We start from the raw sequence: 13,375 nt of genomic DNA on the forward strand, positions 1-13,375 counted from the left end.
TGCTTGTGCACTAAATCTCACCTGCTCCTGCCTACTGAAGAAAATCAGCAATTCTCACATGCTCCCACATTAGTATTTTCTCCTTTACTGCATCATTCCAATTTTCAAGCAGTATGCTATTATTTCTTTCATCATTAAAATAATAAAATCTTAATCCTGTTTCTCCCTCTAGCTACTCCTATTTTCTGCTTTTTCTTTATTTTTAAAAACGTGTTCAATTAGTTTTTATTATTAGTTAAGTCAGGAGTCAGGATCCCAGGAGAGAAGTGAGGGCCAGTTCAGATCTTCCCAGGAAATGTGCCTTCTGCCCGGCGGTCATCCCAGGCGGACACCCAGGTAGTCCTGCCAGCAGTTCCTGGTTTGGTGCTGGTTGGGGAAGCGGCTATCAAAAATAGTTTTTTATTTTGGTCTTGATGTCTTCTGCCATGGTGGTGACTCCTAAAACATGCCCTCAAATTGCAGCAGCTCAATGTGACCTTCAAACGCGACCTTTTCTGCTTTATTTTCTAGAGAAAAAATTTAAAAGATTTGTCTATAGTTGCCTTCTCCAGTTCCTCTCCTTTCTTTTTTTTAAATCATTTTATTGGGGGCCTGTACAAAGATTGTTTCTTGCTCAGCTCTATGCCATAAAGCTGAAATTGTCCCCAGATTATAGTAAATGCTCAATAAATAGGTACTGAATGAATATTTTTAGTGTTGGGGATGATACAACTCAGATCAGTCAGTTCCAATGACAGCTAAATCCTAAGACTTCTTGAGAAGAGCCATTTTCTTGTTTACCCTCAACTTGAACGTGACATAATACAGAGGTTCTGCAGGTATCTTACCATGGAATTATATTAAACAGCACTCTAACAGAACCCTTTTGATCCAAATAGTTACTCTTCTTCTCTGTGGATGATTTTTACGGGCTTGAGTGAGTAGATTGCTTTGGTCAGTTAAGGGGTTCAAAAAGCTCATGGGAAATTGAATGAAAAGAGAATGGCATTTTCCCATTAACTTGTCAAAGTCCCCTTGTATGGGAAGAAGGGATGTGTATCACTTCCAAAAAAAGGGTAAAGATCTAGCTTGTACTGCACTATTTATATTTTCCCTTTTGCTATGAGAATAACTATGGCCCAGAGAGAGGTCACTCTGATGCTTGAATGAAAGACTAGGTTTAGCTGAACTGCAACCAACCTGCAATGGCCACATAATGGGGATCAAAAATAAACCTTTATTTTTAAACAGTACTAAGATTTGGACTTGTTTAGTTTTGTTTTGGTTCTGTAATGCTGCTGTAACAAAAATGGCACAAGAGTGACTTTAGGAAATTCATTCGCTCATAATCTAGGAGGCTAGAATTCGTGCCAGCTCTAGAGGAAAACTTTCTTTCTGATGACCCAGAGAAAGGTGCTTGTTATCAATCTTCACTGGATCTAGAAGTTTCCCTCGGCAGAAACCCCAGGTCGGAAGGACATACTCTGCTCCTGGTCTCTTCTTTTTTGGTAGTAGGAGGTTGTCCTCCTTTCTTTCTGCTCACTTGTTTAATCCTTTTAATATCTCAAAAGATTATTAACTCAAGATACAAAATAATCCTGTAGATTGCACCCTACCTCATTAACATAACTGGCCTTAATTCTGCCTTGTTAATATCATAGAGATTAGGATGTTCAAGTCATTAGATAATTGCATCAGATCACAAAATGAAGAATGATTGCATAATACTGACAATGTGGCCTAGCCAAGTTGACACATATCCTTTGGGTGGGGGGGCATGATTCAATCCATAATAGTTACCAAAGCAAAGCATTACTTAAGCTGATTTACTATTTCCACTAGTTTACAAAGAAAACGAGTTTATTCATTGATATTGGGTGGTTTACAGAATATTAGGGAAGGCTTGCATGAGTTCAAAGCCAGGAACAATTCTTGGCTCTTCTCACTAGCTACTGGGAACTGCCCCGAGTTTTAGCAAAATTCAGTTTTGGATGGTGAGGGGAGTTTTAAAAAAGTATCTGTTGTGACCCCATCTTAAAGGAGCTTATATGACATTAATTAGCCAGAGGAGCAATTTATGCCAAAATGTCACTGGATGATACTAGTGTAAAGTGATTTTCTAAATTTAAGATATTATTGGATTTTATTTAGGATCCTATTTTCTCTTCCTTTTTTAAAAATCATTTTATTGGGGCTTATACAACTCATCACAATCCATACATACATTAATTGAGTAAAGCATCCTTATACATTTGTTGCCCTCATCATTCTCAAAATTCGCCTTCCGCTTGGGTTCCTGGAATCAGCTCATTTTCATTTTTTCCCTCCCCCTCCCTCCCCGCTCCTCCCTCCCTCATGAACCCTTAATAATTTAAAAATTATTATTTTATCTTATCTTACACTGCCCGGCGCCTCCCTTCACCCACTTTCCTGTTGCCCATCCCCCAGAGAGGAGGTTATATGCAGATCCCTGAGATCGGTTCACCACCCTCACTGTTGGTCCTGAGGGGTTCATCTGTCCTAGATTCCCTGTGTTTCCAGATCCCAACTGTACCACTGTGCATTCTCTGTCTAACCAGGTTTGCAAGGTAGAATTGGGATCATGATAGTTGGGGGGCAGGAAGCGTTTAAGAACTAGAGGAAGGTTGTGAGTTTCATTGTTGCTACACTGAACCCTGAGTGACTCATCTCCTCCCCACTACCCCTCTGCAAGGGATGCCCAGCTGTCTACAGATGAGCATTGGGTCCCCGTCATGTACTCCCCTCATTCACGATGATATGATTCCCACCCACCCCCGCCTTTGTTGCTTGAAAACTGGTCCCCTTGGCCCTTCATGATCATACATGTTGGTGTGTATTTTCTCTTCCTTAAAGGAGAAACTCAAAAGAAGAGAAGGCAAGATGGAACCAGGAATCAACAAAAGCCTATTTAATAGTAAAGAAACATCCTGTGATGTTTTTATCTATGCGTATAACCTCCCAAATCACCTACAATCTTGTTCAATGAGATTGGATTTTATAGAGCTAGCCACTCTAGAGAGAAACGGACCAGCTCAAAATACTTTGTATACCTAAATTTTTTTCCCTTTTAAACCCTTTATTGTGAATCGAATGACGATTTATGGATGTATATATGGATGGTGATGAGTTGTACAAGCCCCCAATAAAATAATTTAAATTAAAAAAAAAGTTTTAAAGAGCAAATCCGTTTTCCATTCTTCAACTCATAGCCATTTTGTTTTATGTCACTGATTGCAATCCCCACAAGAAAACACTACGTATTCCACGTCTGCCCTGTACTTTCTGTCCGCGTGCCTCCTTGCCTAAGCCTTTTGAATTTTTTCCTTGAGTAAATACTGCCCTTTTAATCACAAATGGTTGATTAGGCTAAAGAGTGAGTACCTCCCTAATGTTATTCTCTTTATAGACCTATTTATATTTTGCCTGAAAATTGAGCCCCAGGGAGGGGTTCAGTTCTAGATTTGAAGGGTGACAAAGGGCTACAGCCTTGGGGGTTCTGCCAATACCTGTCTTACCAGTCAGTCTTGTTTTTATGGTTTTGAGTTTTATTCCACATTTTTCTCCCACTCTATCTAGGATCTTCTGATGTGATTCCTTTCAGAGCAATTGGTCATGGTAGCTACTACACCATCTAGTTCTTCTGGTTTCAGTCATGGGAGCTGATGTTCTCATATTCCATTAGTCTTTTAGACTAATTGTTTCCATGTGTCTCAGTTTACATCAGTCTTCTTTCCTCCAGACCAATAGTTGCACTTTGGATGGCCACTCGCAAACTTTTAAGACTCACCAAAGTCATCGCTTTTGCTATGCCAATTGACCTTGGTGTCCTCTGAGACCATGATCTTAAGGCCCCAGGCCCAATGACTTAATCCTTAATCCCAAAGACATTATATCTAAAAATTTTCACAAGTTTGCCCACCGTATGCTCTACCATATTCATGGAAATATTTGTAGCATAGGTAAATACATATATAGAAACATCCTCTGTCCAATCTATATAATTCCATGAGTATAGTTCCACACTCTCTCATACCCATTTAGCCTGCCTGTCCATGCATCCACTCATCAACCACTATTATTACTGTTATTGCACTATTGTGTATATAACAATAATTACCTCTGTTGCCTATAATTCTTGTACTCCTCCTGATGTCTTCCCCTGCTTCCATCATTTTCTTACTGTCCTCACTCTTATTATATGTTTCTTTCCTTTCACCCAAGTTAATGTATCTACCATTTCGTTAGTGTTTCAGGCTCCCTCCCTCTCCTACTCTTAGTGACCATCAAAGAATGTTTCTTTTAGGGTAAAAACCTTTTCTTGAATTTTTAATAAGTGATCTCATACAATATTTGTCCTTTTTAATGCACTTATTTTGCTCAGCATAATGTCCTCCAGGGTCATTCATGTTATGAGATGTTTCACAGGTTCATTGTTCTTCTTTAACATTGTGTGGGATTCCCGTGTGTGCATGTGCCATAGCTTGTTCATATATTCGTCCATTGAGAGGCATTTAGGTGGTTTCTTTAGTTTTGCTGTTGTGAATAGTGCAGTAATGTACATGGAAGTGTGTATATATATATTCATATTGTGGTTTCTATAGTTTTGCTGTTGTGAATAGTGCAGTAATGTACATGGAAGTGTATATGCACACACACACACACACACACACACATATATATATTCATGTTGTGGCTCTTATATCCCTAGAACGTATACCAAGCAGTTGGATTGCTGGGTCATGTGGTGTTTCTATTTCCATCTTTTAAGGAAAGTACCATACTGTTTTGCACAGTGGTAGTATTATTTACAGTCCCATCAGCAGTGCATGAGGGCTCCATCTTGTTCTCCATGCCTTGCCAAAATTTGTTGCTTTCTGTTGTTTTTTAACCTTGCTATTCTGGGGTGAGGTAATTTGTTGTTTGGATTTGCATCTCTGTCTCTCCCTCTTTTAGTCAATTTCACAACTGATCCCAGAGCCATTTGGCTATTCCCTATTCCCAAAGAACCCTACTTAGAAGGACATATCTGATAGCAGCAGCCAGCTACTACTAATTGGTGATGGAAATGAAATGGGCTATTCTTTACTTCCACAGCCAGAAGCCCTGGTTGTGTAGCAGGTAATGTGTTCGTCTGCTAACTACAAGATCGACAATTTGAAACCAGACTCTGCAGGAGAAAGATGAGATTTTCTACTCCCATAAAGATTTACAGTCTCAGAAACCCACAGAGGCAGTTTTACTCTGCCCTTTAAGGTTGTTGTGACTAGGTATCAACTCAAGGGCACTGAGTTTGGGTCTTATAAATCAACATGAAAAATACAAATGGCAGCGAATTGGGGTTTTTTGGGTTGTTTTTTGAGTTTTACTTCCATGAACTTTCAGGTCTTATGAAAATTTGCAAGAGGATTCAACTGTACATACAATAAGACTTGCCTGAAAGTGTGTCCAAGGAACCCTGGTGGTCCAGTGGATAAGTGATGGGCTGCTCACCGAAAGGTCAGCAGTTCAAAACATGGGAGTCCCCTGGGAGAAAAATGTGGCCATAGGCTTTGGTAAAGATTTACAAAGCCTTGGAAATCCTATGGGGCAGTTCTACTTTGTCCTGTAGGGCTGCTATGATCGATGGCAGTGGATTTAGTTTGTTTTAATAAGCAGCTCCCACGACATTTTGGGAAGATTTCAAGAGTGATGCAGGTGTTCCGGTGTTGGATTACCCATGTAGCAAGGCAAACTTACTGACTTACTTGTGCTTATTTACTCATCTGAAGTGAGCAATCATTTTACAACCACATCAAAAATTCTGTTTCTAGGTATAACTGGCATCTGTCTCTCTCCCAACTCCACAGCACCTTCCTGCAGAATCACATTCTCTGAATGGGATAGAATTCCCAGTAATCAAGGTAAGCATGGGCTTACTTGTGCTTATTTACTCTTCTACAGGGAACAGTTTCCTGCTTTCAGCCATGTGCTATTGTTCACTGGAGATGAGTATGGAAGCACACTTGCTTATTGGCTAATCTACCTGTGTTAAACAACACTCATGGTTTTTTGTTGTTGTTAGTGATTTTAAGTATTTGTGATCCTTTTGATACACTTTGGTGTAAACAGAAAGCTATGTTTAAAATTAAGCCAAAGCCAATTAGTAGATTTTAAAACTCAGTTAGAGGCTGTTTGCAGACTAGTGGCTTTCTTTTTTCCTAAATCCTGTTAAAATGCAGTGGGCTCTATTTTGTGTTGAGTGAGCAGGCTGCCATGACAACTGTCTGTATAATATTATTTTAATAATAATCCAAGATTTCAAGTCTCTGCCTCTGAGTCCAGAGTTCATCCTCAAACCTAGATACACATTTGTTCTCAAAGAACTGCTCTTGGACATGTTTACAAAAAAGCAAACAAAATGTTTTCAGCTAGTTATTTTTTAACCTTCTTTTGGAAGAGTTTTCATGAACTCACACAATTGCAAACTGATTATTGATTGCTGTTTCTTCTTCTGGAAGGGTGACTTGAATAGAAATTGATAGTATAATAGATGGAGTTGTTCTTAGCTGCCATTAAGCCATTCCCTGATTCATGTCTACCCTATATGTAACAATGTATAACTGAACTTCTACAGAGGGTTTTCTTTACTGTAATCATAGTTCCACAGGCCTTTCTTTTGTGTATGTATGTGTTGGGGGAGGGGGGTTCAAACCACCAGCCTCTAGGTTAGTAACTGACCCCAAACTGCGTGCACCAACCCGGCTCCTATATTTAAGGAAAGCTTTAGACCCAAATTTGGACATTTTCCCTCTGGGTGTGTAGTCTGTAAATTCAAATTAATCTTTTCTTCATCTAACAGTATTAGAAATAACCTTGTGATTGCAAGTGGCATATAAGCCAACCCAAAGTGAGTCAGCAAAAACAATTTCAAAGGAATCTGGTGTGAAAACTAGGATTTGCTCTTGAGACTTCTGCTGGCATCTGGGCTTTAGAGCCATTCTTCTGCCCTTCTCCAGACCTCAGGTTCTTCCCAGGACTAGCTCTCTTCTTAGGACAGTTTTGCTAAGCATACCACTTGGAGGAAGATGAGCCAGTGTACTGGTCCAGTGCGGGACACACGCAACTCATATTGGCGGTCTTTAGCCATGTGAGTGGTCACCCATGAACCCTCTTTGCCAGAAAAGAACTTGCCCTCTGCCATGGGCCCAAGTTATGGACCTATCCCTGCTCAATCAGTTGCCTGGGGTATGAACTCTACTAACTAGTGTAAGCCATTCATAAGTCCACCATTTGAGTGGACCAAGTTGCCAGTTCGGTATAAACCCCATGGCTTAAAATAGGCAGGAGAGTGATTTTAAAAAGGAAAATTGGATACTATTACAAGGAGGTTAGGGAAATATCTGCTGGCCAACTTTTTAGGGAACAAAACTGGGCAGCTGGCACACTGGTTAAAGTACTCAACTGCCAAACAGCACTTCAAACCTATCGACTGCTGTGCAGGAGAAGGAGGTAGCAGTTTGCTTCTGTAATGAAATAATATTTGATATTTCAAATGTATTATGTGGCGGTTACATAATCTGTCCACTTGTGAAGGAGAAGAGTCTAGCCTGTCCGGCAGGTTGTAGCTTGATAACCTCATTTGGAAGCGCAAAGAGATAAATAGCTCACTGGAGGCCAGATACACTCTGATTCTTCTTCCTGCTGACAAGACACATGGAGCTATGCTAGAGCCCTGCAGCTGGAAGAGCCACGTGGAAACCCCTGTCAATGCTGAGATGCTTCCACTGCCACTGGATCCACAAAACTTTCCACCCACTGGCTTGTGATCTTCCTGTATTCGGTGTCATTGCATGTTTTGCCCAAGTCTGAGGAGGAATGTATCAATTAGTATCAGACATAAGAGCTAATATTGGACTTAGGAACTTGATCTGGACTGGGCTTGTATGTTTTCTTAATGTAAAATTACTCTTTATATAAAGCTCTTATACACATATGAGTATCTATGAATTTGTTTCTTTAGTCTACTTGGCCTAAAACATATTATATAATACATTAGATATTACTCAAGATACTAACATTAGAATAATACATGTCAAACTATATGATACAATGTCCTTGTGATTTCTATGGTCTACTTAGTAGTTTCTCTCCAAACAAAAGAATGCTATAATGAAGTAATTTCATACGCTAAAGAGATTAAACAGTTACAAGAAAGAGACCAATAACTGTGGTAAGGAAACTGAGACACATATCAGAATTACTGATGACAACTATTATAACTAATACTTTCATTTTTTTAAATGAAGTTCTGTGTATATTTTTTATGTTGTGAGATACAAATAGCCCACTTTTTGTTTTTAATAAATCATTTTATTGGGGATCATTCAACTCTTATCACAATCCATACATGCATCAATTGAGTAAAGCACCCTTATACATTCATTGCCCTCGTCATTCTCAAAATTTGCCTTCCACTTGGGTTTCTGGAATCAGCTCGTTTTCCTTTTATTCCCCTCCCCCCTCCCCCCTGAACCCTTAATAGTTTAGAGATTATTCTTTTATCTTATCTTACACTGTCCGGCGTCTCCCCTCACCCACATTCCCATTGCCCATCCCCCAGAGAGGAGGTTACACATAGATCCCCGAGATTGTTTCTCCCTTTCTACACCCCCTTCCCTCCCGGTGTTGCCACTGTCACCGCTGGTCCTGAGGGGTTCATCCGTTCTAGATTCCCTGTTTCCAGATCCCTACTGCACCGCTGTGCATCCTCTGGTCTAACCAGGTCTGCAAGGTAGAATTGGGATCATGATAATTGGGAGGGGAGGAAGCATTCAAGAACTAGAGGAAGGTTTTGAGTTTCATTGTTGCTACACTGAATCCTGAGTGACTCATCTCTTCCCCACTACCCCTCTGCAAGGGATGCCCTGCTGTCTACAGATGGGCATTGGGTCCCCATCACTCACTCCCCTCATTCACGGTGATGTGATATTTTTCCCTCTTCCTTTGTTGTTTGAAACCTGGTCCCCTCTGCCCTTCATGATCACACATGTTGGTGTGCTGCTTCCATGTGGGCTTTGTTGCTTCTGGGCTAGATAGCCACTTGTTTACTTTCAAGCCTGTAAGTCCCCAGATGCTATATCTCTCAATAGCCAGGCACCATCAGCCTCCTTCACCACACTTGCTTATGCACACATTCGTCTTCAGCGTTTATGTGAGGAAGGCGATCACACAATGATGTGTTTTGTTCCTTGGTGTCTGCTACCTGGTCTGTTCAACACCTTGTATTCACTTAGGCTCTGTGCTTCTTCTCTGTGGGCTTTGTTGCTTCTGAGCTAGATGGCCGCTTGTTTGCCTTCAAGCCTTTAAGACCCCAGATGCTCTATCTTTTTTATAGCCAGGCACCATTAGCTTTCTTCACCACATTTGCTTATACACACGTCTGTCTTCAGTGATCATGTTGGGAAGGTGGGTATCATGGAATGACCGTTTAGCTGGGCAAGGTGCTATTGTATTGAGGAAGTGTGCGCGAGGAGGCCCAATGTCCACCTGCTACCCTACTACTGAACCTATAAATGTATGTACATAGGTATATTTCTCCCATATTCATAAATATATTTACATGTGTATATGTTTGTATTTAAGCTTCTATGTATGCCATTTTCTTCCTACTCCTTTCCTCTATTTCCTTATGCTTTCCCACTACCATATTCAGCCTTCATTCTGGTTTCAGTAATTCCTCTCAGTTACCTCGCCCTTGGACACTCCCTACCAGTCCTCCCTTCCCCTCCCTGGCACTGGTTTTGAACCACTCGCTTTTCCCTTGTCCCTGTGTTGGCCAACACCTCCTCCCTTCCCCTACCTCCCATGCTCTCATGTCCCTCCCGGACCATTGGTCGAGTTATTTTCTTCTCTCATTGTTTGCCCAGCCTATCTTATCTAGGTGGACCTGCTGATATAATAATACGTGCATACAAATGCAGATGGCACCCAAGTGGCAATAAGAACATGGCTTTGACAGCAGCAACACTGACACGCTGATAGACTAAAAACCACTAACATACAAAATTTACAGGATAAAAAAAAGAAAAAGAAAAAACAAAAAGACAGCAAAAAAGAAAAAAAAAATCTGTTAGTAGTTCGAGGTCTGTTTGTTGGCCTTTAGGAATGTTTTCCGGATGAGCCTTGTGGGGTGCCATGTCCTGGCCCCAAAGTCCATCCTTTATACTCCCTCGGGATCTCTTTGTTCTGCTTCCCCCGCTGCTCCATTGCATGCCCCCAGTGTTTGCCTCAGTGTGGTGGGGTCAGCTCAGTCGCACATCCCCCACTGTGTCTCAAGTGCTGTCCGGTGCAGGGCCATGGGTCGATGCAGGATGTCGCATCTCGCAGTGAGACCAGCTGTATGGTCCTCTCTGTACAATGGGCCCTTCGAGCCGGGCTATCGTCCTCTGAGCTTAGTGGGCCCAGGTATACTCCACTCCGTTCTTCCTCCATCCTTTGTTTCAGCTTCCTTCTGGGTGTGGTGTGGTGGATCAGTTCCTTTCCCACACCAGACGATCTATTTTCATTTTCTGTTGGTACTCCCTTCGATTGTGGGGGTCGGACTAATTCTGGATGGGGCCAGCGTATGACCCAGTCTCTTTGTGTAATCCTCCATACTTTACGTTGCCCTCCTAGTTTGGTGTGTTATGGTGGGGTCCGTATGCATGTTCTGGTTCTGTGGGGACACAACCAATACTCTCCCCCGGGTGGGTTAGTGCCCTGTTCCCCCCATACCATCCACTCGGTTTCTCTCCACCCTGCTTCTCCCTCCCCCTGCCCCACTTCTCCTTCTTTATGCTGGACTCTTATGTACCTCCCTAGGTGTGGCCTGCCTCCCTCCAACTACCTATGCTTCCACCTGTTTATTGCGAGATAGATGTGTATTCTTCTATTTCTGGCATGCTGATTATACTTACCTCAGGGGACTCATGTTATACCTGTCCCTTTGAGTCTGGCTTACCTCGCTTAACATAATTCCTTCCAGCTCTTCCCATGAATTAATGTGTTTCATGTGCTCATCCGTCCTTTTCAGTGCTGCATAGTACTCCTCTGTGTGTATGTGCCAAAATCTACTAATCCACTCATCTATCGATGGAAACTTAGGCTGTTTCCAAGTTTTTGTGATTGTGAATTGTGCTGCAATAAACATTGGAGCACATATGACTGGCCATGTTTTATTTGCTGCTTCCACTGAGTATATGCCCAGTAGAGGGATGGCTGGGTCATAAGGTAGATCAATTTCCATTTTCTTTAAGTATCTCCAGATTGCTTTCCATAGTGGCTGTACAAATCTGCACGACCACCAGCAGTGGAGGAGGGTTCTTACTTCACCACAGCCCCTCCAATGCTTGTTGCTCTCTGATTTGCTAATCTGGGCTAGCCTCAGGGGTGTTAGGTGGTATCTCATGGTTGTTTTGATTTGCATTTCTCTTATGGCTAGGGACTTCAAACACTTTTTCCCATGCTCATTGGCCATATGGGTCTCCTTCCTAGTGCAAGTTCTTTTCAGTTCTCCTACTCACTTCCTTAGGGGGTTAACTGTTTTCCTCTTTTTGCAGGTCATGATGGTGTTGTAGATTTTAGTAATGAGCCCTTTGTCCGATGTGTCATTACTAAAAATCCTCTCCCAGTCTGTGGGTTGTCTGGTCACCCTCTTGGTGAAGTCTTTTGAGGTACACAGGTGCTTTATTCTTATTAGATCCCATTTGTCGATTTCCAGTTCACCTGTGTGTGTGCCCTTCCCTATTACAGTGAGCCTATGAGCTCCCTGCAAATAGCCCACTTTTTAAGTTACGTTCTACTCTGCTAGAGGGTCGCTAAGAGTTGGAATCAGCTCGTAAGTGTATGGTGAGAATGCATCTGGCTTCATAGAATAAGAGAAATGTAATAGTAGGGACTTGACACAGAAGTCAGGTTTTTTGTCACATCATAGGTAGCTTCACAGTCTCATTCGTGCCTCAGGCTTCTTTGCTTGTGTCACTGTTCTCAGCTTGAGGCTCTCTTCTTCATGGTTGCTAGCAAGAAGGCAACTACTCCAAGGCTTTGTATTCTGCTTCCAGAGAGGGGGAAGGACAATGAAGAAAAGACTCATACAAGCTGTTTGTTTTTTGCTTTTAAAAACCATTTATTGTGAATTGGATGCCTTCTATGCACAGAAAGATATGCTATAGACTAGGACAAACATTTGACTAACTGATATTAAATACCAACAGTCCCTAACTATTCTGGCTTATGTGTAAATTCGACTTCAAGACAGACTTAGGAACAGGACTGTGCATAATTCAGGACTGCCTGTAATAGGCTTTGTGAGAGTTGGTTATTAACTGTGTACATCAGACATTCACAACCTGGGGACTGCTTGTAACAAGAATTTACTGCTGGTCTCCTTTCCTAATCTGCTTAAGTCTTTCATGCACAACAAAATGCATTATTATTTTTTTTAAATGACAATATTTGGGTGCCAGCCCTATATTAACATCATGAACAAGGAAAACAATCCAGAGAAAGCCTAGCTTTCTCAGCAACTTGTCTCCATAATGTTGTTCTTTTCTCACAGTCATATGAGCAGAAACATGGTGTAGTTACAGGAATATGTTTGGAATTAAGTAAGAGAGACCTAAAAAGGGGATTATTTTTATCTCACATCATAAAAAATATAGAACCTCATTTAAAAATTGCAAATGTTAATTATAAGTAGCTGTCATCTGTCTATTAAAGTAACAGATTCATTAAACACTCAGGAATGCTTTTCCTTTAGTTACATTAGGTTCATTTGTGTTCCTTTTCCTTAAAGGTGTTTTGTAAATTAGGGAGAATGATGGTTTCACCAAAATAGCAAAGCTTCACTAAATTACTGCCACCTCAGTTTCTTCATTGTTATTGCTCTCTTTCTTTGTAATTATTCAAACTCTTTAGCTTATGCCATTACTTGATTGCAATAATCTTTTTGTTTGTTGGAAACTACTGAATAGAGCATAGAAATCACAAGGGTATTGTATAATATGGTTTGATTTTAAAATTGATGGAAGAGTTGGTTGAAAAGAAATAGCAATTAAATAAAACCCTGAAAATTTGTGTGTTGTAGAGCAGTGACACTCTAAGCATCCCCAGGGAGCTTGTTGGCAGTGTCTTCATCACTGGGGGGCCCAGGAGGAACATACTATATGAGTGACAATGCCAGAGGGGTTACACAAAAATTACTGTAACATTTTTGTGCATAGTTCCAGCAGGAATGTATTATTTTGTATAAAAATACCCCTATAGCTAGTTGCTGGTGGTTGGCTCTGACTCATAACGACCTTATCACAGAAAAAAACATCCTCTGGAACTATGTCATCACACTTGAGTTAAGCAATGG

At 41.1% G+C, this 13,375-nt stretch overlaps 1 protein-coding gene across 1 annotated transcript in view; it reads left to right on the forward strand.

Moving 5' to 3' along the window:
* Positions 1-13,375, forward strand: part of PPEF1 (protein phosphatase with EF-hand domain 1) — a 145,389-nt gene that overhangs the window by 4,545 nt on the left and 127,469 nt on the right. The window contains exon 2 of the mRNA XM_075538575.1: positions 5,811-5,900. The gene's annotated coding sequence lies outside the window, so the exon portion shown is untranslated. The remainder of the gene's footprint in view (positions 1-5,810; positions 5,901-13,375) is intronic.

Source organism: Tenrec ecaudatus, chromosome X, assembly GCF_050624435.1.
Source record: "Tenrec ecaudatus isolate mTenEca1 chromosome X, mTenEca1.hap1, whole genome shotgun sequence".
Classification (NCBI taxonomy): Eukaryota; Metazoa; Chordata; class Mammalia; order Afrosoricida; family Tenrecidae; genus Tenrec; species Tenrec ecaudatus.